At 51.6% G+C, this 26638-nt stretch overlaps 2 protein-coding genes across 4 annotated transcripts in view; one reads left to right on the top strand and one right to left on the bottom strand.

The window, feature by feature from the left end:
- Nucleotides 1-26638, bottom strand: part of Rab3GAP1 (RAB3 GTPase activating protein subunit 1) — a 358494-nt gene that overhangs the window by 217137 nt on the left and 114719 nt on the right. The window lies entirely within an intron of this gene.
- The window catches only part of LOC119176091 (uncharacterized), a 42087-nt gene continuing 23672 nt past the window's right edge, over nucleotides 8224-26638 (top strand). The window contains exon 1 of the mRNA XM_037427220.2: nucleotides 8224-8336. The gene's annotated coding sequence lies outside the window, so the exon portion shown is untranslated. The remainder of the gene's footprint in view (nucleotides 8337-26638) is intronic.

Raw genomic sequence — 26638 nt, 5'->3', positions numbered from 1 at the left:
TTCTCTGTTGCCGGCAATTAATACTATGCCTGCATACATCTATGCTGGTAATGACTGTTCAACGTGTTTTCCTCGCTTGGCAAAAGAGAGGCTGAAGCCGAGTCAACTCCCTTTCAATTTCGCTTCTAGTCCTTGTAGATACAGCATAAATAACAAAGGTGACAAGGGACATCCCTGTCAAAGCCCGCGTTGTTTGTATCTCTATAAGTTCGGATACCTGCTCTTCCCATTTTAAATCTACCTTGTTACTTCTATAGATGTTCTCTAGAAGATTAGTTCTTCGATCTTCCACATCTAGTGCGTCCAATATTCCCGACAACTCTTTTTGAATCACACTATCATAAGCTCCCTTGATATCTAGAAATTCCAGCCACAGGGGTCTGTGTTCTTTTTCCGCTATTTCAATACGCTGCATCAATGAGAACAGATTTTCCTCCAACCTCCTTCGTTTCCGGAACCCATTGTGTATTGTAGTTCTCCCAGCACCCCTTCATTCTCTACCCATGTCTGTAGTCTTTCCTTTACTATTTGCATCACCACTGATTGATATGTGGGGTTTAACGTCCCAAAACCACCATACACTGTAAGCAAAAGTTAGCCGAGATGGGAGTTTCTCCAGCACATAAGCCCACAAAACTCCCCTGCCTCAATTATTTACTCCCTGGTAGGGAGTGAACTCGGCACATGTCATCGTAAAACGCCCCCTCCTTAATCACAGAGTTTATGAACGACATGACCTTGTTAAACTCCCCAGGGAGTTCAGGTCACGTGGTTACAAACTCCCTATAGGAGCTTTAAAAACCCTCTTTGGGCGTGACGTGTGTGTGTGTGTGTGTGTGTGTGTGTGTGCGTGTGTTTGTGTGTGTGTATGTGTGTGTACGGGCATATGTTTGCACGTCGGTGTGAAACACATGTGCTTTGTGTGGCTAACCGTGTAAGCATCTGTCAACAGGCAACGATATTATAAGTGCACCGAAGAATAGCAACGACTGATTGGTATTTACTGGGAACATTTCAATATATTTCGCACCGTTAAACCACGCTGCACATTGGTCTGATTCCTCAACGAAACGTCGTGAATGCCGCGCTTCAAAGGGCCGAGTAACAAAAAACTTTGAAGAATAAATTAATGGTAGCAAAAGTAAGCTGTTACGATCGTCAGCGGCTGCTCCTGGAGTTTCACCATCAGAAACTTCAAAGTGGTCTGAAGTAGGCTTCGCTCGACTACGGCAGGCTGGCCGGCAACCGGTCTGAGAGTTGCGCCGGCGACGCGCTCGCCCCGTCTCCGCCGATAGTGGCTTCTCGGAGTGTCACCGGTATTTCACCGGCTGTAACATCTAAGTGGTAAGAAGGCCTCGCTATGCCGTCGGTATCAAGCCGGCATCGTATCGAACTCGCACTGCGCGCCGGCCACCGCGGCAAGCGCTACGAGCTAGCACCGACCACCGGCGATGCAAAGAATGTGTTTCACAAAAAATGAAGGCTGCTGGGATGTATAACAGTCTTCTGCGCCTTGCAACCGCAGCTGTCAATGACTAACTACAAGGCGAGCGCCGAACGAGGCAGAGTACGATCGTCAGCGATTGCACCGTAAAACTTCCAAGCGGTTCGAAGTAGGCTTCGCTCGACTACGGCAGGCTGGCCGGCAACCAGTCTGAGAGTTGCGCCGGCGACGCGCTCGCCCCGTCTCCGCCGATAGTAGCTTCTCGGAGTGTCACCGGTATTTCACCGGCTGCAACATCTAAGCGGTAGGAAGGCCTCGCTATGGCGTCAGTATCAAGCCGGCATCGTATCGAGCTCGCACTGCGCACCGGCCGCCGTGGCGAGCTCTGCGAGCTATACATGCAATGCATGCGAGCAACGGGAACAGCGACTGCGAACCGTCTCATTCGTTTAAGTCTATCGCTCCGTAGCTTAAACTGCGTGGATAGCGGACACCTATTTCTGTGCATAGGAAAAACGAGACGTAAACTGCACATCAGCAAGCATTTTGTGATCGCCACCTCTCATTCATCGAATCACCGTGCCGTACTCGTGAGTGAGGCCTAGTCGTCGAACGCGGTAGCGGCGGTCTACCTCGGTTCATCGCTTGAGCTGCTAAGTGTGCCTCGTTAATGTGTTCATTCAAGGCCGCGCGCACTTTGTGTATGATTCCGTGCATTTTACGGGTCCACAAACAGTACTGCTAATGCAAATTCAGCCCGTACGACAGAGCGTCAACTGATGAAACTTTTTCGCTATAGTAAAAAAATAATAAATATTAGGCAGGCTTAGGATAAAAGGCATGTGTGTTGAAGTGCTTACATCAGACCACCGCAAGTTCATACTTACGCCGTGCGTATTTATTGCCTAATTAATGGCGAAAAAAGGCTTTCACCAGGGCTACACGGGAGGTAAAAATGTGGTGCATATATATACCCGGTGACTATATGGTAGGTGTGTACTGCGTGTGGCAAGCTGTGGTGAGTGCGAGTGTTGTGATATAACGTGAACGTTGTGATAATGTTTGTGTACTGTAATCATTGTTGTGCGCATTAAATGTTATGTAATTAAAGTTACGCTTGTGCATGGTATGGCTGCTGACGTAATTTTTTTTCTTTGTCGATGCAAAAAATTTACTCCCATACTGACCTGAAAAAGTTCCCCAATGGATGTAAATAAAAACTCCCCTGGCACCATACAAAAACCCCCTACTGATGGGGAGTAAATTTTTTACTCCCTCCGGACGGTTTTTTAAAACTCCCATCTGGGCGTGCGCTAGAGGACAAGGTCATTTACTCCCATCTCGGCTTATTTCTGTTTACAGTGTATGATTATGAGAGACGCCGTAGTGGAGGGCTCCGGAAATTTCGACCACCTGGGGTTCTTTAACGTGCACCCAAATCTGAACACACGGGCCTACAACATTTCCGCCTCCATCGGAAATGCAGCCGCCGCAGCCGGGATTCGAACCCGCGCCCTGCGGGTCAGCAGCCGTATTTGCATCACCAGCCTATAAACTACTGATGTCACTGTTATATGACTGTAGTTGTTTACATCAGCTTTGTCCCCATTTCTTTTATAGATCATGCTAATTCTGCTTAGTTCCATTAGGAGCTTCGCCATCCATTATTGCTTTGCTCGCTGTCTCAATGTTTGCTTACAGTTTGGCCCTAGTTTCTTTATTATCATAATTGGGATGCCGTCCGGGCCTGTTGATGTGCTATTAGGAACCATCTTATCTGCCCTTTCCCACTCTCGTTGTCCCAGTGGAGCCACTGCGCTGATTGGCCCATCTTCATCCGGTATGGTGCATGCAGCGTTTCCTCCAAAGCGACACAGAAGCAGCATCTTCACAAGCTTATTCACAACTATACGCCGGATCGGAAGACTATCTCCTTCAAGAATTGGTGAAAAAGATTTGCGGAGACGCACCCACTGTCACGTCATTTAACACCAAAGAATATGCGGGAACACCAAACCCTGACCTCGACCAGCCCTTCACGCAGGCGGGACTTTACGCTGCCCTATCGAAGTTGACAAGAAATACCAGCCCCGGAAAAGACCGCATTGTCAACAAACACTTGCGCAACTTACCACACCAGGCCACCACAGCTCTTCTCCAATATCACAACTATTTCTGGGAGAAAGGAGAGCTGCCTGCGGTTTGGAAACACTCGGAGATCACCATGATTCCCAAGCCTAACAAACCTATCAGCATTGAGAATTTTCGCCCGATTTCCCTCACCTCGTGTGTGCGAAAGCTATTTGAACATGACCACTTGACCTTGCACGTAGAAGATAATGGGCACCTACCAGATACAATGTTCGCCTTCAGACAGCAGCTCTCGGCGCACGACGTGCTCCTTCTACCCAAAGAAGACCTCCTTGATCACCTCAGTCACCGAACAAAGTACTCAATACTCGGTGTCAATGTCAAGGGGGCCTTCGACAACGTAAGCCATGACGCAATCTTCACGAACCTCGCGGTGTTAGGACCTACACGGCTGCGGTGTTAGGACCTACACGTATGTCCGAAACTTTCTGACGGACCATATAGCAACTGTGGGCATCTGGAACATCCACAGCAAAAGCCTCCAACTACCTAAAAGAGGCACGCCACAGGGTTCGGTCATGTAACCGCTACTGTTCAACGTGGCCATGATCAATCTGCCTAAGGTTCTCGACAAAATACCAGATGTACGGCACGCGATGTACGCTGACGACATCACCTTCTGGACCAAGGCTTCGAGCATCGGGAGACAAGAGAGCTGCTTACAAGATGCCGTAAACACCATCGAAAGGTATCTCCGACACTGCGGCCTAAACTGTACCCCCGAGAAGTCTGAGCATCTTGTACTCAAAGCAAGGACGAGAGGCAGGCCTCCAATATACGAAGAGCCCGACCCTTGCGTCACCCTCAACGGGACAATTATTCAGAAAGTTGATACGCTACAGGTGCTTGGCCTTCACATACACAAAGATGGATCGGGAGCGGTCACCATACCGAGACTCCAAAGAACTCTCTCGCATCTCACGCACCTTTTCAAGAGGATCGCAGATCAACGCAATGGGCTTAAAGAACACGACACCCTACGAATAATGCAAGCTCTGCTCACCAGCCGCATCCCGTACGGCACGCCATACCTCAGTTTAAAAACCGCGAAAATAGAAAAACTTAATATTATGATACGAAAGGCAACCAAAGCCACCTTGAGACAACTATCCAAGGCTTCTACTTCACGACTTCTTAAGATGGGTGTCCACAACACGTGGCAATAGCTCGCGGAGGCTCACAAGAACAGCCAGCTGGAACGACTCAAGCTCACGCCCACTGGGAGGTCAATACTCCGGTATCTCAACTACAGCGAATGATTCGTTGCGGATGCAGAACGGAAAAAGCGCATCCCGGTGGACGTTCGAGAGTCCCTGTCCATCGCGCCTATCCTACGCAACATGCACGCCACATTCCACAAAGGTAGACGAAAGGCTAGAGCAGAAGCTTTTCAATGAAAGTTCAGGCAAGACGCGGACGCACGCTATACCGACGCGGCCAAGTATCCCCGTAGAAACGCGTATGCCATCAGCGTCGTAGACTCTCAAGGCCGACAGAGCGTCGGCCACGGTTATGGCACGCAACTAAGATGCAGCGGAAGAAGCGGCAGTCACTCTCGTCACCACCACATGTAAAGACACCGCGGTGATCTTTACTGACTCGCAAGGCGCTTGTGGGAATTATGCGATGGGCCACGTCTCAGCCGATGCATTTAACATCCTGCAACGGCGAAGGTCTCCACTTCCTTCTACCTGCGTAATCTGGATTCCTGGACACGAGGGTCTACAGCAAAATGAAGCAGCCCATGCCACTGCCCACGAGCACGCAAGCCGGGCTGCCCGGGGACCAAAGGATACCTGATCCGTGGCTGCGGAGATAGAGGTAGTACAAAAAGCCTACTCGTCGCTACTTCAACACCACAAACTTGGAGCGACGGGTATACCCTCCACCCCATCCAAAACTGACCTAAGAAGAAAGCATGATCTTCAGACGCCTGCAAAGCAACACGTACATACATGGAATATTAATACACCGCCTATACCCAACGACACAAGGCGACATGTGCCCGCTCTGCAGCGTACCGGACACCCTGGCACATTAGCTCCAGGAATTCCAGTGCCATGCAAACCACGACATGCAACCGGAGAGGGACCAAACACCGAGAACAAACAACGACTACCTAATCGAAATGTGGGAGGCCAAGCTCGTCCTCGAGGACCTGGAAGACCAGCAAAAACTCGTCACCAGGGCCAAGAGGGCAGTCGAAGCCAGAGGGTTCCTGGACTAGGGAAGCCTCCCACCTTAGGGTGATACCGAGCCTCGCTCAGGACACTGTTTATAAATAAACAGTAATTTCTCTCTCTCTCTCTCTCTCTCCATCTCTCCCGTCGTTGTTCTTATATATTCCATTGCCTCATCCTCTTCTAGTCTAACCCCTTGAACTGTAGTTATAAACCTCTGTTCTATTGTTGTCTTATTACTCAGAAATTGAGATGGTTTTAAAACTTTGCAGCTGCCTCTCTATCCTTTGTTTACTTCCACCATCCGCTGGTCCCCCTTTCTTCTAATCTTTTCACTGATCAGATCGGACGCTTCCCTTCTGCAGCTCAAAAAGTTATCCCATTTTCTTTCGACATCATCTTCCGGTTCACGCCTCTGTTTAGTATACCTGTGTTCCCTGCAGGCTTCCTGATGTCTTACTGTGGCTCTCTTTACTTCCCCATGCAAGCAGCTCTTACGTTTTTGTCTCCTTTTCCCGGTTGATTTGACTCGTACCTTAGTAATCCTGTGTGATTATTCTGAACCTCGTTGGTTGCTGTTTCTATTTGCCTTTCTGAATAAATATTACCATGCGGTTGCTCATAATGGCTCCTTCCCATTTTCATATCTCTTCCAAAATATGGAAGGAGACTGCGCACGCCCCCCAGTATACGGTGCCAATATAGCGACCCCAAGATTCGGTGACACCAAGGCGAAGCCAATTTTACAGCGCGTCTCCGTACACTCGAGAGACGCCGAAAAGGCGCACGTGCGTGGCGTCATGCTGCGCGTGACAGAAAAAAAAGAAAAGAAACAGCCGCGTACGAGAGGCAAATAAGCTGGCTTCCATTCTTTTCGCAAGTGGGGCGGAGCCCGAAATGCACCTTTCTCGGCGCTATTTTTGGCGCGCTTTTCATAACGCGGAGCCCGCGGTATTTTCTTAATCGAGACCGCTTCGCCTTTCAACGAATATCGCGCGCACTTCGGGCGGCGCACAGTGCGGAAAGACTCGGCAGGCGGAAAAAAAAACAAGAAAACAAACCGCAACTGCTTACAAAGTGGCGGCGGCACTGGCGGTAACGTTATTTATTTACTTTCGCTATCTCTCTCTTCCCTCCGCCCGTTTTCGACGAAGAAAGCAAAAGCTGACCCTGATGTCGGACGCCGTCAAAGCAGTCTTTTGTCCGCGCAGCTTCCCGCGTTCTGGGGAAGGAAAAAGTTCTCGGACGTGGGCCGTGCAACAAAAGGCTGCCCACCTGTGCATTCCTGCAACGGCGCCTCGGAAGGCACGCCCCGAAGGAGCAGTCTCCAGTACGAAACTGCAGAGAACATGGCATCCTCCCCTTCCAGAGAGAGACAAGCATCCCAGCCCGAATGGGTCTTCTACTTTCCCTTTTTTTAACGAGCGCGACTGCGAAGCACGGCAGCGTGGCCACAGCAAGCCTCAATGTACCGAGCAACCTTTCGCCGGGTAATTCGAAAAGCGCGGGGGAAACCACAGTTCCGCCTCAGACGGTGCCGCCGTTGCTGCTGGCGCCGATGACGCGCTGCGCACTCGACTCGACCGATTTGCTTTCGCATCTTCACTATAGTTCGCCAACAAGTCAGGTAAAGAGAATCGACCGACGCGTTTTTTTTTTTCTGGGAAGATTTTCTACGCACCAGCTGCGAAAAAGCGGTTGCATTTCGGCACCTCGAAATGCGCACGCAAATTGATTTAGCGACCAGTGTCGCGCTTTTCTTCTCACTTCCTCAGACACACTCATGCAAGCGAAGAAGTTTGTATTTAACGTGTTGCACCATCTAAAAGATTAAAAAAAAAATTGTCGGAAAACAAGCTGCCGAAATAAAAAAAGCAAAAATCAAGCAGGGCAAAAGCGGTATACAAGGCAGGAAACATAACGAGCACGTTTCCGAAAGAGCAAGGATTGGCAAATTCTTGCGAGATAGAATATACGAAGAGATTTTCATTGCGTAATTTGTTTTCGTAGGAAGAGGTAGCAGCTGAGCTTCCCCAATGCTGATATGTCACAACGCGGAGACGACCGCACGCAGTGAGCGACACGAAAAGAAAAAAAAAAGAAAGAAGAAAGGAACGTGATTTGGGTCCACCGCATTGAGCACGGTGCAACCAATCGACGCCAAGACAAAACGAGACATTCCTGCGGTTTACACAACGGTGTTCTCTCTTTCGTAACGCCTTACGGACAACGGGTGAGACTCGAGAACGTCCTAGATGACGCTGAGAACGACATAAAAAAAAATCAATAAGAGTAGGCGCTGCTTGGCGGTCTACAGGACGGCAAACACGGCCCCTTGTCAACAGGGGTCGAGAAGGAGACCACACCTTGCGGGCCCAATGGCACGGCCGCCCTCACCCGGACGGCGAGGAGGCCGCCTTCTTGCCCGCGCAGAAGGGCGCGCAGGCCGCGCCAGAGAACCAGTCGGCCAGAAGGAGGCCCCCGCCGTACAGTCGCCGTGCCGCTCTTGCCCAAAGGATTAAACACCTCGACGGCCCCTGCGCTTCTCTCCGTACCACCCGGTGAGTGCGCCGTGTTCGCGGCTCCTGGAACACCGGCCGAGACCCCGGGGCGCTCCTGGAAGGGGCGTTCTTCCGCAACGTCCCAGCACACCGGGGGCAGCCCGCCTGGACACGTGCGGCTCAGCATCCGGCTGTGCTGGGAACGAGCGGTCCTAGCGGGGTGTGCATGCTTGCTTGCGACTCGGGACAATGATCAGTGCCGCGGTTTTACCGAGAGCGCATTGCACGACAGCGCGGTCGAAGTTCGAATGCCACCGTTGACTGACAGTGGGAACTGAGGCTAACACCCTCAGTCAACGACGGCTCGGTCGCATTTTGGCGCGTAATCACTGCACTGCTACCGCTATACATGTTGCAACCAGCGCATGGTCTATTGAGATACTAAAGCACTCTTGTATAGTGTTATCGACGATAATATTGCCACGAGTGTGTTGATCCCCACTAGGAAAATGAATGATTGGCGCATTCAGCATCTCTGCGAACTGCGCTCCGCCAAATAATGCAACTGCATCGTCATTGTTCAGAAGAAAAAAAAAACGCTTTAAAAAGAGTGTGCGGCAAACGAAGCGTGATGTGCTTTTAAAAAAACGCCAAAGAGTCTCTGCTTTCTTTCTCTCTCTCCCTCTCTTCTCTCCTGAATAACGCTCCCGTCGTGGAAGTGTCGAATACTTACTGCCCCGCGGGAAGGGGTCGTACGATTGGCGAGTCACCAGCGCACGGCAGATGGCTTCTGCACTTTGCCCACGGGCTGACATCTTCGTGACGGCGGATGCCAGGCCCGGACGGCGATGATTTACTCGTGCGCAACCTACCGTAACCGACACGCGAACGGTAGACGACCGGGGCCAGCCCGTCGAGTGGGAACAGGCTGCCGTAGGCTATCGGCCGCGGCATCTCACGTCCGCGATCTGAACACCCGCTGTTCCGCGCGAAGTGGTGCATGGCACACTTCAGTAGCCGCCGCCTTATTTATGCCACTCTATCCGCCCTGGATCGCGGAAATTACGGGTGAAAAAAAAAGCATAAATGCGACCACACTCGCCCCTTTATCGCTGCGTATATATGTGTTTTGTTTGGGTAAAGCACGCGGGAAGTGACTAGCACATATAATTCCAGACAAAACACCATTTTTTCAAGAAAAAAAAAGCACACCGCCAGTGAGCCAGAAGCGTTAGAATAAAACCGAGTAACAGCGAGGACGCTTCAACAAGAAGGAGCAATGTGGAAGGATTAGCAGCCGGCTTACTTTGTGCGCTGGTATTTAGAACAGAAACAGATTGATACGAATTGATTGATTGATTGATATGTAGCGTTTAGCGTCCCAAAACCATCACATGATCATGAGAGACGCCGTAGTAGGGGGCTCCGGAAATTTCGACCACTTGGGGTCCTTTAACGTGCGCCTGAATCTGAGCACAGGGGCCTAAACATTTCCGTCTGCATCGGAAATGCAGCCGCCGCAGCCGGGATTCGATCCCGCGAGTCTGCAGCCGAGTACCTTCACCACTAAACCACCGCGGTGGGGCCAGATTGATACGAAGAAATGTAACAACAACCAATACACGCAATGTTGCGAGCGAAAAAGAAACGACGACCTGGACGTGTAATGATGTATAATGAATCGCCCCGCACTCCCCTTCACGCGTAACAAGTACACCATAAAGTGCATTTTTTCAACGTTGTTCCACGCGCATTGGGGGGGAATCGATGTAAGGTTAAAACACGCCAGCTTCGCTCCATACACTGTGCAACGGGAGGCGGCGACGTTGGGCGTATACCCCCGATAACACTCGAACCTGTAACGAGGACAAGCCGTCTCATTATCAGTGCTCACCAATGCGTCGCAGTCGCCGTGCGTGAAGGGCAGAGAGAGACGAACTCGGCTGTGGCCGCCCAACGCACGCACGATACGTGGCGGCGAAGCAGTGCGCTATTTTCATATACGACACACGTTCCAGGGTTGGCTTCATAATTAGACGAGGACTGCAGGACACCGGGAATCACCACTCGACACGGCGTCAGTATACTTAGTCTAAATGGCCTGCTCAAGTACGGGGACTCGCAATCTCTCTCCGCACCCCTCCCGCGTTCGACGATTATTTGAGTAACACACGTATATAACACTATTTGCTATTATACGAATGTACGCGTATTATGATTTGTTTGCTGAAAGCTGCTTACAAACGATTACTGTGAGAAAAGTAAAGTGCCTATTATTAAATTGCCACAAAGTATAATACTAATAGATAATAATAATAATAATAATAATTCAGGTTACAAGGCCCATAACCACGATACGATTACGATGCACAACGTAGCGGAGGCCTCCGGAAATTTGAACCATGTGGTGTCCTTTAACGTGCACTGATGTCGCACAGTACACGGCCGCTAGTATTTCGCCTTCATCCTAAAGTGCCATCTTTGATGTACTGCCATGATAAGCATTTCTACAAATGCAAGCAGAGCAAGGCTTCAATGCGGCAACAACAGTCAGCCGTAGGGAGAGGTTGTTGCTGAGAATATAGTTGTTGCTTGCGGTATACGAAAGGCGCCCTACCCTTGCAGTCACTTCTTCGCACGTTTTGGCGCATTTTCCACCACAAAGGAAGAGACTGGCGTAAGAAACTGATGCGCACGGACGACGTCGACTACATAGCCCGCATATACGGCTCGTGTTTCGCGCTCCAGCTGCTGCTCTCGCCGCACACACAGCCGACTCAAGCCGTAAGCCGATCTAGCTGACAGCCATCTCCGACACGCTGTACACGACGCACCCGAGTCTGCGCACGCTGCCACCACTGTTCATCAGGGCGGTTGCGGCAGAGCCCCGTTAATGCGCCTCCATTGTGTGCCGCGCTCGGACGCGTACACAACGCGAGCCTCGAAACGTGCGCACCGCACCCCCGCCGTCCACGTCATCCGCTCAAAGGAGCGAGCCCGCTCTGATTCGAGACGACAGTGTGCACGTAACCCGCGGGAATGGCGTTGCACAACTGTGTCGCACCGCGACTTGGGCGTGCACTACCTCTGGCAAGGAGCCCACCCGACTTCGGGCCGCGACGCAGCAGCCGCGGGCTACGTGAAATCCCACCCAGCGTCGGATATCGGCAGGTAAACGCGTGGGACGTGCTTTGCGGCCCAGCAAGAACAAAAGGCCGTGCAGCGCTAGCCCGCCGCCATACATGGGAGCCGGAGTGCATCGTTCCGCAGTGCGACGCGCGCGTGCTTGCACACCAATCGCGTGGCTGCTACCGTGGGAGGGGAGGCAAACCAACCGGAGAAAAACCGCTCGAGCATTCCAGGGTTAGGCAGGCCTCGCCTACGCGCTCGCTCCTTCAAGGACGCGCAGGCTCGCATCGAAAGCTGCATACGGGATGGCGAGCCGCTCGATGGGCTCCCGAACACGTGCGCGGGCACTCACGGGCAGCTGCGACGCAAGCCCGCCAACAAACACTACACGGCAATACACGGGATGACTTGCGCCAATCACCCTTCCCTGCATGATGCGGAGGGGAAAAAAAATGCAGCGACCAAACGAACCGGGTCGCTCCGAATACCACCTTCCGAACTTCGGCGTTCTGCGGTCGCTGCGACATGAGCCGAGGCGGTGCACTTGATTGACCTGGAACTCGGAGAGGAGCTGCGCTGAGGCACAGACGGCAAGGCGCCACAGGAAGCCCCGCGACGGGAGGCCCATCTTCTCGCCAGTGCGTATACATAGCGGCCACAGGTTGCACGGTATCGCCTATAACGGCGCGCCAATAACGTTCACGCCCGAAGGCGTCGAGAGAAGAACCGCAGCACGAAACAACAGAGAGGCCTGCCCGACCCAGAGGCAAGGGTGGCGTCGTACAAGGGACCGCTTCCAGATGCGATAAGACTCCGCATCGTGCTGGCGTCGCCCGCATGCCAGAGCACGCCCCGATCGAAAGTACGTCCCTTGCGTCGATAGTGTATCGACAGGCGCCAGTGAATCGCGCACGCCAAAGCTTGGAACTGGGGGAACCTGTTTGCGGCCGCCACCAACTTGACGGGAAGAGCTGCACATCAACGGTACAGCACGCGGAAGTGACCGCTGAGCGCAAAAATACATTCCCTTCTTCTTTTCTCTATTTAAAACTTTTTTGACAACGTATCCTTTCACGCGTGTTCGTCAAAGCAAATCAATACAAAAGGCCCAGAAGCACGAACGAGACACTCTTCGACAGGCGTTGACCTGATACGTACTCAGGTCACGCTCTTGCTAATCTCGCCAAAAGGCCTCCATTTTTCCCAAGCCTTGACGTCCGAAGGGTCCCCATTAGCCCTCTAGGCTGAAATTGGCTCTCCGAAGAATGAAGGTTCGTGATCAGAGAAAAAGGGCACGGAGTACAGAGAGAACTTGACCTTATCAATTCAGTGCCGCACTTTATGATCATGTTATACCAACAAGGCCAACAAGCCACCTTTGCTAAGTACATAGAAAACGCCAGAACCCTTCCGTCCCAAGCGAAATATGGTGACAGCAGGAAAGAAAAGCGAGAAAGCACCAATTCCGAGCAAGAATACATATTAAAACAAAAAATACAAAAAACGCACTGGTAAGCGGATTCAAAAGAAAGGCAAGACGGAAGATTGCGATGAAAAACTTTGTAAACAGGGAGTAGGCTCTGGCTCCAGCGTCCATCGCCTGTTTACGATTTTCTCATCTCTATCAAGCGGAGCAAGACATATATAAACAGGTTCGTCACGACATTCATAGAAAAAGAACCGTCTCGAGCAGAACTGCCTTCAATATCGGTTGAGTTCGGTCGACAATTCGCGTGCTTCATGCCACAAAGGAAAATAAAAAAAAAAGCCATGGTCAGTGCTATAGCACTGGATCCATTCCGCAACTCTCTTGTGAAATGTGACCGACAGATGTGGGGATTAAAGGGGCGTAGCCATGGGGTGGCACACCAGGCCTGTGCCCCCGCCACCGAGATTTTTTTTCACTATGGCATTGAGAGCTAAAAGTGACCATTTCAGGGGGGTGCCCCACCCTCCTAAAAAAGTTCCTGTCTACGCCGGGCACTCACTTGCGCCTATATAGAAAACGGGTGTTCAATGACTGAGGTCGAAATGGTTAGTCATAAAAGCAGCGATAGCGTCCTCCGGAGACAGCTTCCGAAAGCGCACAATTACCAAAACACCCTCCCTTGCTCAAGCGATCATCTCAACGCGCAAAGGGCTAATTGTTCTTCATATCCGAAACTTCCTCTTCGGCCACTTAAAGGCATGTGCATCTCCGTTCCCAGATAACTATAGTCGGCGTGGACGCAAGTCTACGCGCAGTGACCAGAGACCAATGCCATTGCGCAACCGCGTGATCGTGCTTATAGATAGCGCCACCGGTTATCGCAGTGTACGAGGCACGCCGCAGGCGAGCGAGCCATTAGTAACGGCTCTCATTTCTCTTCGGCGAATTACCCCCGTCGCCTCTAAATGAATACGTGCGTCAGACCGCGATAATACAAAAAAAAACACTACGCACACGATATTATGAATTTAGTAGAACGAATCAAGCCAAGATGCTGGTCAAGTCTACGTATAGAGTGCTAAAATTCATAATACGTACGCACTGTGTACCAGTTGAACACAAACAAAAATAATCGTAAATTACTCCTCAACGTCAGACTGATCGAAGCATCCTATATAGACGCCAGCAAGGCAACCACAAAAGCGTTCGATGAGTTCGCATCACCCTGCTCATAGGCGAGCTCAGCGGGCTTGCGGGGCAAAATAAAAACGAGAAAGTGCACGCCAAGGATGATTTCACACGGTCACTGGCGAGTCAAAGACGAACGCTTCCTTGCAGTTCGAATGTCTTGCGCGCGGCCAGCGGGCAAAAAGTTACGAGCGATCGAAGCAGCGCTGTCATTGAAAGTGCCTTTCGTTCACGGCGCCGGCGAAATCAAGCATGCCACGGCTTTTCCAAGACTGCACGACGCGGAAATGCAGCGCCCATCGCGTCAGCTTCCGAACGGTATGAACAACCGGCCGTCACATCCACAGATGCGCGCCCGCGGGAGAGATCCACCGGGAAAGGACGTCGTGCGCGTCTACTCAGCGGCCGCATCGCACTAATCTCTATGCAGGGAGCGCTTACTAAGCCGGGCTCGGAATGGCGCTCGTTCGGTCTCTCTTTGGCCTCCCTATAAACACAAGCTGGCAGGAGCAGCTCGCGCCCAGTCACGACTCGGCGCGCGACAACCGTTGGCCGAGAAGCGGTCGAAGGGTCAACGACACCGGCAAACGCGTGCTCACACAAATGCTGCACTTAAACCTCCTGCGACTATCGACCACGTCATTTTCTACACTACACGGTGCGCAGAGCCGTGCGCGGAACTGAAGAGCGTGCACGGTGGGAAAGACGAACAGCGTGCTGACAGCTTCTGCAGATTTCCAATCAAACGTCCCAGCTCTGTTGACGCGAACGCGATGGCTAAAGAAGGGTTGCAGCCCCCTTGCCGAAAGCCATCTCAACCGCTGGCCGAGCAATCGACAGGCCGGCTAATTTGGTAAAATCTGCGAGGACCGTATTTGTGGGCGTTGCGGTGCTCCAACCCATTGTATGTGTTGTTGAAATCACAGGGCACACGGAAGAAGTTGTTGCCTCCCAACACAACGCACGACAAGACTTCATCGAAACGACATAGAGTGCACAATCAAATAAATAAACAAATAGAACATCCAGGCGGTTCTCAACACACGCAGAAAGAAGTCGGCTCGATAGGAGACTTTGGTGATAGTCGGTCTGGTATCCTGTGCACAAATGCACACAGTGCCTCTGTCCCGTGGCCTTATTTCCGCACGAGAACGAGTAAGAGATTACGGTAAGAAAGGCTGTCGTTCCGTTCTTTAAGAAAATAAAGTATATAGAAACGAGCAATTAAAACCGGCGCTGGTGCGCGGAATCTTGTCGAACGTCGGGTGAACGCACACATTTGCGTACTTATACAACGCCGTCCTTGGTTGCAATTCTCACGATCAATGCACGAAGTAGCAGCGAAAATTTCGATTGCATGTGCGTAGCACTCAAGGCGTCCGGAGCCGTGGAGAGCTGTCGGAGCTGCTACATTTTATTTGTCGCGAAAACCGTTCCGCGTGGCGTTCGGACCCTTTCCAACACGGATCTGGTGTTGGAAGGCGAGCTGCGCGCCGAACGACAAGCGAAGTGAAACCGCAGCCAGCGGCAGAGCAGGCGGCTCGTCTCAGCCTGCCGCACCTGGCCTCGCAGCGACGAGAGATGCGAGAGCGCGACGTCTTCCACCGTGCGCGGGGCTTCGCCCGCCACGAGGGCGTCCGACCCACGCGCCGATCCGACCACGCGACCGGAAGCGCTTGTACCACCTCCACCCGACCGTCCCCGCCGTATAAATCATGTCGCGCAGGATATGTGGCACGAAAAACAAAGAAAAACGAGAGGCGGACCCCGGAGCATCCGCTTTCCCCGCCGAGGAGGTCACGCTCTCGGACCGTTAGCCACTGGGCGATCGGGAAAAAGTGCAGCTCCGATGGCCTTCGCCGATAGCCGCCGGCGCATCCTCTGGTACTGAGGCCGAAACCTGTTCCGCTTTCCGTGGAGAAATAGACGAACAAAGTTACATAAAGAGCGCAATCTCGGACAATTAACGTTTTCGTCAGAGCCGCTGGCACCCCGCGGGCGAGCACGCAGCCAAGGGGCCGGAAATCGGCCGCGGCGGGGGACAGTCCGTTGCCGAGTCCGCGCGCGTGTCGCAGAAAAGGCGGGCGACATTCCGACGGAGGGCTGGCCGCAGGTTGTTGACACGAGGCAGCAGCCGCGCCGTGATCGCGACCTCGCGGCAGGCCATCGATAGCCGCCTCGCCCCCCGAAATAAAAGCGGGCGACGAGCCGGGAGCGTTATCAAATGCGAGAGGAACCCGGAAGCCAACTCACCGCACGAGTCGCTTACATAACCGGCCGTCCATATACCGGCTCTCGGTGACGTATGACTCAGTAAATGCGACCCAACCGGGGAACGGCAAGGGTACACGTGTGTACGACACTGTATACGCATATATATGAGCGCGCGTCGTGCACTTGACAGCACGATCATTCCGGCAAGAAGCCGACAGCACGTATCCTATAGTTCGAAGGAAGGCTCAAGCAGCGGTGCTTGGGTTGAGAACTCTCGAAATTACTGAAAAAAAAAAAAGAGAGAACGGCGGGAGGCTTGCTTGTGCGGGGAAAAGGCATTTGCCAAATGACGAGCGGTACCCGTTTGCCGTGACTACCGTCGTCACTATGTGAAGTACACCGATCAGTACGTATATACATATAAACTTGTACAAGCAAAAGTCGCCGGTGACGTGCAAAAGCATCGAAAGTAGAAGAGATCGGGAATTGATTGATTGATATGTGGGGTTTAACGTCCCAAAACCACCATATGATTATGAGAGACGCCGTAGTGGAGGCCTCCGGAAATATAGACCACCTGGGGTCCCTTAACGTGACCCAAATCTGAGCACATGGGCCTACAGCATTTTCTCCTCCATCGGAAATGCAACCGCCGCAGCCGGGATTCGAACCCGCGCCCTGCGGGTGAGCAGCCGAGTACCTTAGCCACTAGGTCACCGCGGCGGGGCAGAAGAGACCGGGAAGAAATGGAAAAGAATAAAACAAAAAAAGAGCCAACGTTTCAGGAACCTGCTCCCTAATTAATGTGCAAAGGATGGTACGCAGCGAAGCCTTTCATATTCCGAGCGACACCAAATGCTGCGTCAGCACAAACATTCCGAATACAAAACACGATATTTAGGAGAGACTGCAGGCAATCGGCTCAAATCGGGCGCGAATAGTGTAAGCAGAAAAAAAGATAAAAATGATTTCGATATTATTATCGTCAAGGATGGTGTGTCAGGAATTCTGAAATTATGCTGTTTCGAAAGCTGGCTACATCCAACAGGAATGATGGACGAGATCTTACGCGCCAACCCGTCAGCTATCATAGGACATCAACGCAAGTGTTAATGCTTCGACCATTATCCAGACCAGCCTTTCCACCGATCATCTACGCGCTCAAATGAAGCTCGTTTCAAAGACATGTAAGGTGTCCACTTAGCGTTCATTTTCGAGTTGGGCAGATAGGAAGTTACAATCCTTCAATCTATGCTCCTGCCCAATAATAACATGCAGACGCTCTCGTGAAGGGTCAGCAACAAGGACTCGCTTCGACGCAGTCCCGAAAAGATCCACGCGCCATTGTTTGCCACCATAAAAGCGGCATGCGTAAACTCAGACTAAAAAAGGGCTCACTTCACGAACGAAATACCGACAGGCGACTAATGGCAAAACGACAATTTTAAAAAGTGCTGCATGCACGTGTGACGGCCATGCATAAGGAAATGCAAGGAGTCTTGCGCGTAAGTCGCAGCATGAACGTGTCACGTGTAATGGTGCGCGTCGAGAAGTATCGAATTAAGCAGCCATTCTGAAACGGCTTGGCTGCACTATAGCCTTGCAGGAGGAAAATTAGTGGCTCGCGCCCTTATTCGCCAAGGACTCGGCAAGCAGCAATTCTTTCGGTTGCGCCGGCAGCGCCGATTCCTTCCGAAGATAAGGTCCGCAACAAATGTCCCCAAGGTGATGTTAACTTCCGCGGGCCAGCATAGGCGATTCACTTGTATGGAACGAAAGGCGCGGTGTACGAGCACAACCTCAGCTACGTTCATCACTCCAACAATTAATCAATATAGCACCCCGAGTGACGGGCACCTGATAAGCATGGAGGTATCTCACGAACAGCGAAGACTTTGAAGCAGCAGTTAAAGAAGTAGCTCGAAGCAAAATAATCTGGTGTCCCGTCTGTTTGTGTCGACAGCTGTCATCTGGATCTCACGACGATTTCACGTGATTTCGTGCAATGAACGCTGCTAGCCATGAAAAGCTAGCTCTACTCAGCATCAAGCTGCTGCTCAAAGCTGCCTTGTTACGAGACTTTGTTAGAAAGTGGCATAAGCAGTGCCATGGGACCTCTTCGATGTATATATATGAATAAATTCAGATGCGCGCCTACGAACGGCACGAATATGTAGGTGCGCCCCCACCGACCCGTACACAAACTGTGCTTTCGAGAGATGGGAAAACAAAAGCCGGGGCAAACGCCACGCGTCGCCGGATATGGTGACATACCGCACCGACTGCGGGGATGTTATTGGAAAACAAAAAGTGCACGCAGCCATGGCTTTGCCGACCGAGCAACCCACGAAGGAAAGGACCTCCAGGGGCTGCGCTATACTTCAACCTTGCTTACGGATCCGGCCCCTGCTCTTTCACTCCCCATTCTAAGCTCCTTGATGCCGATAGTGTTTGTGTGAATCCTTTCACTGCATCCATTTCATACGAGGAAACTGAGCAGGCACGTGTACGGCTGCTTCTGCCGCGCAAGATACAGCTGCCTTGAAATGACAATACGTGGGACTCCGCCACTCACGTCTCAAAACACGCTTAATCACTTCAATCTACAACTCGAGCTTCCCATATCTATTTATAATTTTTAGTTTCTGGTTATATGAACGACAAAATACCATTATAATACTGCTATAGTAGTAAGTAGTCTGAAAGGGAATAAAAAAATCTCATCCTTCTGCCCACAGAAGTGCCCCTCAATTCATAGCAGCATCGTGGCCTCGTTTGGCTCAGACTGCGTGGGAAGCGAGCCGCGACGGGCGCAAATGCACCTCGCCACGTTCGCTGCTCGGCTCGATCGCCTCCGCCGCCTCGCCCGATCCGGGGCGCTTTAAGAGCGCATGGTGTTAAGCGCGCATCGCTCACGTGTGCGGTGCAGTAACAGTGTGACGGAAAACGGACGCCCACACTGCAGTCAGCTGGCAAAGACTTTACATCCGCGCCAATACAGTGGAGGCGTACAGTCACCCGTGTTCTCCAGACGGGATCTTCAACAAAGTATCACTGATTTCGCCACCTGGAAATGCCTGCTTAGACACTGTACACGTGCCATCTTGATGATATGTGGGGTTTAACGTCCCAAAACCACCATATGATTATGAGAGACGCCGTAGTGGAGGGCTCCAGAAATTTCAACCACCTGGGGTTCTTTAACGTGCACCCATATCTGAGCACACGGGCCTACACCATTTCCGCCTCCATCGGAAATGCAGCCGCCGCAGCCGGGATTCGATCCCGCGACCTGCGGGTCAGCAGCCGAGTACCTTAGCCACTAGACCACCGCGGCGGGGCACTCGTGCCATCTTAACAGGGCAATTAAGGTTTGCCAGAGACTATATAGCTGTATGTATATATATATATATATATATATATATATATATATATATATATATATATATATATATATATATATATATATATATACGACTCCCTGTGTAACACAATGACGCGCACCAATGAAAAATGACGCACTTCAGCTGTCTTCAGCTGATAAAAAAAAAAACGCGGCGATGGCTCGTGCAGCGGGATCCTTCAGGCGTACTAACACCGCGGTGGGGTGCAAAATGCACGAATCTGGGAGACAAAGTGGGTTAGCGGCTCAACAACGCCACGCCGGCGGCGGCCCGAACGCGCTCTTACGCTGCCTCTCTGCGTCCAGTCAAGTGCGCAAAATTGCTCGCAGACGCGCCCGCAGCAGCGCCTGTAAAACGACAGCTCGTGGTGCTACGCACTCAGACAACCTGCGCAAGAGCGGAATTATGCAAACGCCTTGGCGCGCTTTCAATCTCCAGTTAAACTATATATACACAGCGGCGCAGACCGCGCTTCGCCTGAGGGCAAATTGGCGCCGCCCGGGTTAGCGCACGTTCAGTTCGCAAGCTCGGGCGGGGCACGCAGTTCTGTAAGCGACACTCGCCTCAAACGCGGCAAACGAAAACTCGAGAAAGAATGAAATTGCACCACGAGAGAGTTGTTCGCGGACGGAAACAAAAGGAGATTGCGATCGTTGTCCTAGAAAAAAAAAAAAAAAAACGTGCAACCACACACCGCACACGGCCCTGGAAGGAATTCCGATCGGTTCGGAGACAGCGGAGTGGCTTAGCGACTACATGCGAACGCAATATCAACGAGATCGCAATCCAAGTACCACAGAGAGCGAAAGGGAGCAACAACCCTGTGCTTTATTTGTGTTATTCAACCAAAATGGTTCGTATAAAAATGCACCGAGGAAAAAACTTCCACGGAAAGCCGGCCGTATATCCAGAGACCACTGCAAACAAGAATAAGGAGAACAGAAGAAGAAAAAAAGAAATATGACAAAAAAGCGGCGCTTCATTTTCTATTGCCCCAATGAAGCAAATATCCTCATACACCACTGATGGAAAATTAACACCGCAGCAAAAGCCTTCGTCCCTTTGCTTCGTTTTCCTCTTTCTTTCAATCCACGAATACATTCGCTTGTAGTAGAAGCCTGTAATCTGAATATATACGAAATCTGTACCATAAAGAGATCCGTGTCGCGCATTTCAAATTCTAATGTGCCACCCATGTGACCGAGTCGAGCCAGCCGGAAATTTGCAGAAGGAAGCAATTAACGCACGCCAACGACTGCGGCGGCTCCATCCATGGGCCAACGCGTCAGAAGTGCAAGCATGCAGGCAATTCAGCCGAGCGCACGGCAAACAGGTTGCTGGCCACAAGGTATACACCAGAGCGTTTATAACCAAAAGTCCACACTTTTCTCTCTCTCTTTTTTGCTTCGGTGAAGACTTTCCACTAGGGCATAATTCTTGGTGTGCATTGCACGTCTATATGCACCACTGTATAAAATACCCCTTGAGACCAATAGTTTCGGTTCGACATACATTGATGCAAGCGTGTTTAATTTTGTCGTGCGCATGCATGCAAACCAAACCCATGCAGCGTGTGGGCCAGGCTATGGGCGGCAAGAAGACCTGCTAGACACCACGTGTGAACCGTTGGTGGCCCTTTTATGGTCAGCTGACCACCCAAGCACTTAGAAGCAGCGAACACAAGCACTTCCAACATGGTTGCTTTGTGTACTCCGAGCGGGACCTAGCTGTGTATAGTACATTCGCAGAACACATCATTTACGGAGCTATTGCGCCAAGTTCGGGTTACGTTAGACTCGCCCAAATACTCTACTGTACGTGAATCGCGCCGACTACCCCTATCGAGTACCTCGCATATGTACCGCCGTAAGATGTTTATGACGTGAACCAGAGATGACGATGGCACCTCCGCGAGCGCGCATGCATGCAAGCATGAGGCCCACGCTTCGGCACGAGGAAAGATAGCAACGAGTCACTACACTCAATTACGCACACGTGCAAAGACAATGCCCACATTCATCCATCAACACGAAAAAAAAAACGAGGGTAAGTGGGCGCGCAAAATAATTTCTTCACGCACATCACTAGGACTGAGCCAGCGTGTACGATGACGGCACACGCGTGGTTTCCGTATCCGGAACAGCTGCAAGGGCACGAGACGGGTCCGACGGGCACGTACCATGCAAAAAGAAACAAAACAAAACAAAAACACCGCCCGCCCGTTCGTTCGTCGTCGTCGTCCTCTCATGCACCCGGCGACGTGCAGAGCTTTTGTTCTACGCGACTCGTGACAAGTCGATCCAGCGGGGCAAATGAGAGAAGACCGAAAGACGAAACACAAATGGAGTGAAAAAACGATGATGGGCTATACATCGTTACGAGCCGACGCTTCCGAATCCACAACACCGTAGCTAAGCCGAAATACATACACGACATCGGCGGGCAGCTTTATGACGGAATTCGAACTTTCGACGCCAACAGGGTCGCCACAGACACACCCATTAAGCTGCAGGTGCGCGTCGCCTAAGTACCGTCGTGACGCTACAGGCCACCGTTAGCGCCGAAATCCTGCGGATTCACAAATAGCGTGAATGTAGAGCACGCCAGCCTCCTTGCCGTCGTTACCGAGGAATGCCAGCCACCGTCTTCACGCAAGCCTCGTCTTTTGGCTCGTATGCAGAAGTGCGAGGGACCAAGTGGCTAAATTTCGTGTGACAGATGACAGAGAACTCGTGGACCCCTTCTTAGATAATATCCGTAGATGCACATTGTATTCTTGGCACAAACCTTTTAATGCTGTCAAGAACATCGGTGTCAATTGTATCGCAACAAAAATGTTTCCGTGCTTTATAATATATAGTACGATCCCTCAATCTACGGAGGAACTTTTGTCCTTGTTCGGAGGAACTGAACAGACTGTTTTGTTGGGCCATTAGTGCGCGCACACGTGCCATCAGCGCCGGCCATCTTTGTCAGTATAGTGTCGAACCAGCACGATCAGCGCAAGCAGGCCACCTAAAGGACAGATTAAAGTGCGGAAAGGCAGCCCACCCGAATCGGGGGGAACGACAACAGCCGAACGGGAACGGTGGAGAGAGTGAGTATAGGCCACAGCCTCGCGGGCATGCCGTTACGTCCGGCGTGAAGCCCGCGCACATGTCTGCCAGCCCGGTGGGAGACGGTAAATCGTGCGCCTATATTTGCCTCTAAACGCCCAGTTCTTTCCGTTGTTTTCTTTGTCGTTTTTTTCTTTCTCAAAACTGTGACGTAACACGTCTTATGAACGACAGATGACAAAGGCTTCCACAACGAACTCTGCTGAATTACACGTCGAGAAAAGAGAGAGAGAGAGAGAATCACGCCGTAATGCGCCAAAATTAAACAAGAACGTGTGGCACGTGTTCCAGAGCAGTTATTGTTGAAATTAAAAGCGCGGACCCAAATACTCCAGCAACGACTCTGTCCATGTTTAAGCAGCTCGGACAAATGTTATTAAGTTTATAGCTGGCGCAGTAAAATGGAGAACGGGGGGGGGGGGGCGGAGAAGGAGCTATCGGTTTTGCTCACACATCTCGAAGCACACGTGTTTCATAAGAGTCCACTTTGAATACACAGCGAGAAGTGGCACATCAAAGTGGAGTAACACCAAGCTGCTGTTTCGGCCAATGAGTCGAGTGGCCTCCAGCTCGCGCAATCTCGAGCCGCTCTCTGCGCCAGCAGAGAGGTGCGCTCCCGGCTTATTGGGTTCTGTTAGATTGCTCTTTGCGACAGACGACGTCGCGGTAGAGAATGCGCAAGCAGGCACCCTGGCACCATTGTTTAGCCTTTTCCGGAGCGGGTGGACGTGAACCTGAGAGGGGGAGCTCCACCACAATGTGACATGGGCGTCCGAAAGAAAACATTTGAGCTCCGTCAACCTTCCCTCGCAACAACAAAGGCCGACCTGCCTTGAAAGGCTAGCGCCGCGTGCGATTACTACGGCCTCGTTGAAATAGACCTCATTGAAGCCGGCTGGCTGCCCGCGCTGCGAGAATAAGTCAAGGGCGACGAGGGTTGTGCCGCGTAGGCAGCCACCTTGGACCGCGAAGCCTGATATACACAGAATGCCTCAGCTGAATGCAAAGCTACGCGAATCGAACAGGCGAGCGGAGCTCGAAGTTGAAACGTGTTGGACGAACAGGAAGTGCAACGTGGAACGGAAAAACACTGCTAATTAATCTGTTCTCCCGCACCGAACAAGAACCGAGCCGAATAAATTTACATCAATAACTTCTATCGCATCATGTGAAAATAACGCACCGAGTGAGGGAAATACGCCGATACACAAGTTTTGAGGCGCCGTAAAGGACTGCGCAACATGTGGCGCTCACTGTGGGTGTATATATTGGAGCAAATAACACCGAAAAGCTTGCAAACCAGCGTGTAATGTTGACGAGCTGCGCAAGCAGAAAGTGCGAAATGAAGGAACGATAGGATCACTGTACCGCATTGCTTTTCTTTCTGCATCGCACATGAACAATTCAGGCAACCAACTGGTCTGCAAACGTTTTGAAACAAAAAATAAAAAGCGCGTACACTGTCGCACCAACATGGTATCATTCCGTCTATTCGCCTCGCCAGCGATCTGCGACAGAGAGCCTTCGGCAGAATCGCCAAACTACAGCACGCCTTCGGCGTTCGTTCCGCTTGAGAGGACCAAGCGGTACTATCGAGCGCAATCGCGCCAGAACGCAATGCTATTGGCACCAATCGGCCTCGCGCAATCAATACGGCCGGGCAAAGAAAGTCAACAAGCGCGCGCAGCCGCGCCCTGAAAAAACAGAGAGAGCGAGCGCCGCCGGGGTTGAAAACATCACCCGATACGAAGACAAGCCAAGACTTCCGCGTTAGAGGGGCCCAACAGCGTCGTCAAGGGGGGCCGTGAACGGGCATCGGCTTTTCACACGCTGACAGAGAGGGCCACGAGATGCCTTCGGAAGGCGGATCTTGTTCACTATACGGACGAGGTCTAGCGCACGCTTGCGCAACTCCATTCTGACGACGTCGACACGACGCATCTCTGTTCGCTGCAGATGCCTCGGCAGGCAATAAAGCTGCCGACCGCTAAACAATATCCATCAGCAGTGCACCGGGTATACGTACTGCATGCACCTCAAGGAAACACGACGGCCACGAGGTTCAACAACCGTGTTGCATGACACCATTGACTAAGCCGTGAATGCAATACACACAGAAACGAGTATAGTATATTATTATCTTTTTATTCATCAATCCAAGCACTTCTTGCACATGACAAGCCAGCCCTGAACCTTCGGAACTACAATTTGACAATGCGATAGCGTGCCTCCGATGCGGAAATAACGGCTCTGCGATGTGACCGCGCTTTATGGACTGCCGGAACACGCACAGGTGGCCACCTCTGAAAGTGTGGCAGCACTCAGGGAAGCTCTCAATGGAGCCTTATTTTACAATGGGCGAGATATGTTGCAGAAGCTAGTACAATGTACCTGAATATGCACCATCAACAGGCCTTTCGGCAAGAGCGTCGCCAGGAGGTGGCACACTAGGACCGTGCCCCCCACCCCCCAAATTTAGAGCGAGAACTGACCATTTAAAAAGGGCGCCCCCCCCCCTCGCCCCCGAAATCAAGGTTCCCACAAAAAAAAAAAAGATCTGGCCAAGCCCCTGCCCTTCCGCAATAAAAAGGCGTTGTTCACAGGCGGCTCACGGTGCGGTTCAGGCCGATACTTAGACGGTTTGCCTCGGTGGATCAGTGGTTAGGGTGCTCGGCTGCTGACTCGAAGGTCGCGGGTTCGATTCCTGCCCTGGCGGTCGCATTTTGATAGAGGCGAAATGGTTCAGGCCCATGTACTACATGTGCGATGTTTAAAGAACACCAGACGGTCAAAATTTCCGGAGCCCTTCACCACGGCGTCTCTCAATTATATCGTGGTTTTGGGACGTAAAACCCCAGATATTATTATTAAGCGGGAAGACCCTCAGCTGGAAAAACAAGGCGGCTCGGCTCTAATTCAAAGATGGGGCAATTCTGTACGTGCATTTGTGAATATACATGAGCGGTATCTCGACACGGTGCGCAGAACAAAAGACGGCTCATTGCTGCGTGCGGTCGAGGCTGCCATGCGCTTACACACACAAAATATGACCGATGACGCAGACTCAAAGCGTATTAGCTACGTCATCCCCGCAAAGCGAATACGAGCATTAGAAGAAGGGGCGGGTGTGCGCTAATTGTTTGTAGGCCCATGGTGTGCACATAATCAGCATGTTTCGTGTTAAGGCCGTCACAATATTTTGGCAAAGAAAATACATCAATGCTGTTTTCCTGTACCGCGACGTAATTACTGCGAGAGCAGTTGACGAACATGAAGAATGAGGGTCGACCGGTGCAAAGTTTCAGTAAATGCGGATGTAACACCAGCGGCAGTGCGCAAGCACAAGACCCTAATTCGTGCTGTCCACGTTCCAGAAGCAAAGTGTTTAAATTCAAGCCGCGAAGCCACTAGGGCATATGTAAAACACTACTGTTTTCAGATAAGAACACCTTCAGGAACAAGTAGCTTCCATGATAAGCATTGCAGAAAGGGCAACTGCATACCAACACAGGCTGATCATCGAGCGAGCATGTTTCTGAGCACCGCTAGCACATGTCATCCGCGAGCTAAACTGTCACTATCTGGAAGACGCACGTATCTGTAGGGGCGCAACAGGTCAAGGAGGAGCATGAAAGACTACTGTCTAAGTACATACTAAAAATTACAGATATTTTACTAGACGGCGGAGGCAAGCGTTCTCAATGATCAAGCATTTGTTCGTATCAAGCCACCAAGACTGCCCCGCCGCGGTGGCCTAGTGGCTAAGGTACTCGGCTGCTGACCCGCAGGGCGCGGGTTCGAATCCCGGCTGCGGCGGCTGCATTTCCGATGGAGGCGGAAATGTTGTAGGCCCGTGTGCTCAGATTTGGGTGCACGTTAAAG

This window comes from Rhipicephalus microplus, chromosome X, assembly GCF_043290135.1.
Source record: "Rhipicephalus microplus isolate Deutch F79 chromosome X, USDA_Rmic, whole genome shotgun sequence".
Classification (NCBI taxonomy): domain Eukaryota; kingdom Metazoa; phylum Arthropoda; class Arachnida; order Ixodida; family Ixodidae; genus Rhipicephalus; species Rhipicephalus microplus.
Note: the sequence above shows the minus strand (reverse complement) of the source record. Positions and strands in the feature narration are given on the sequence as shown.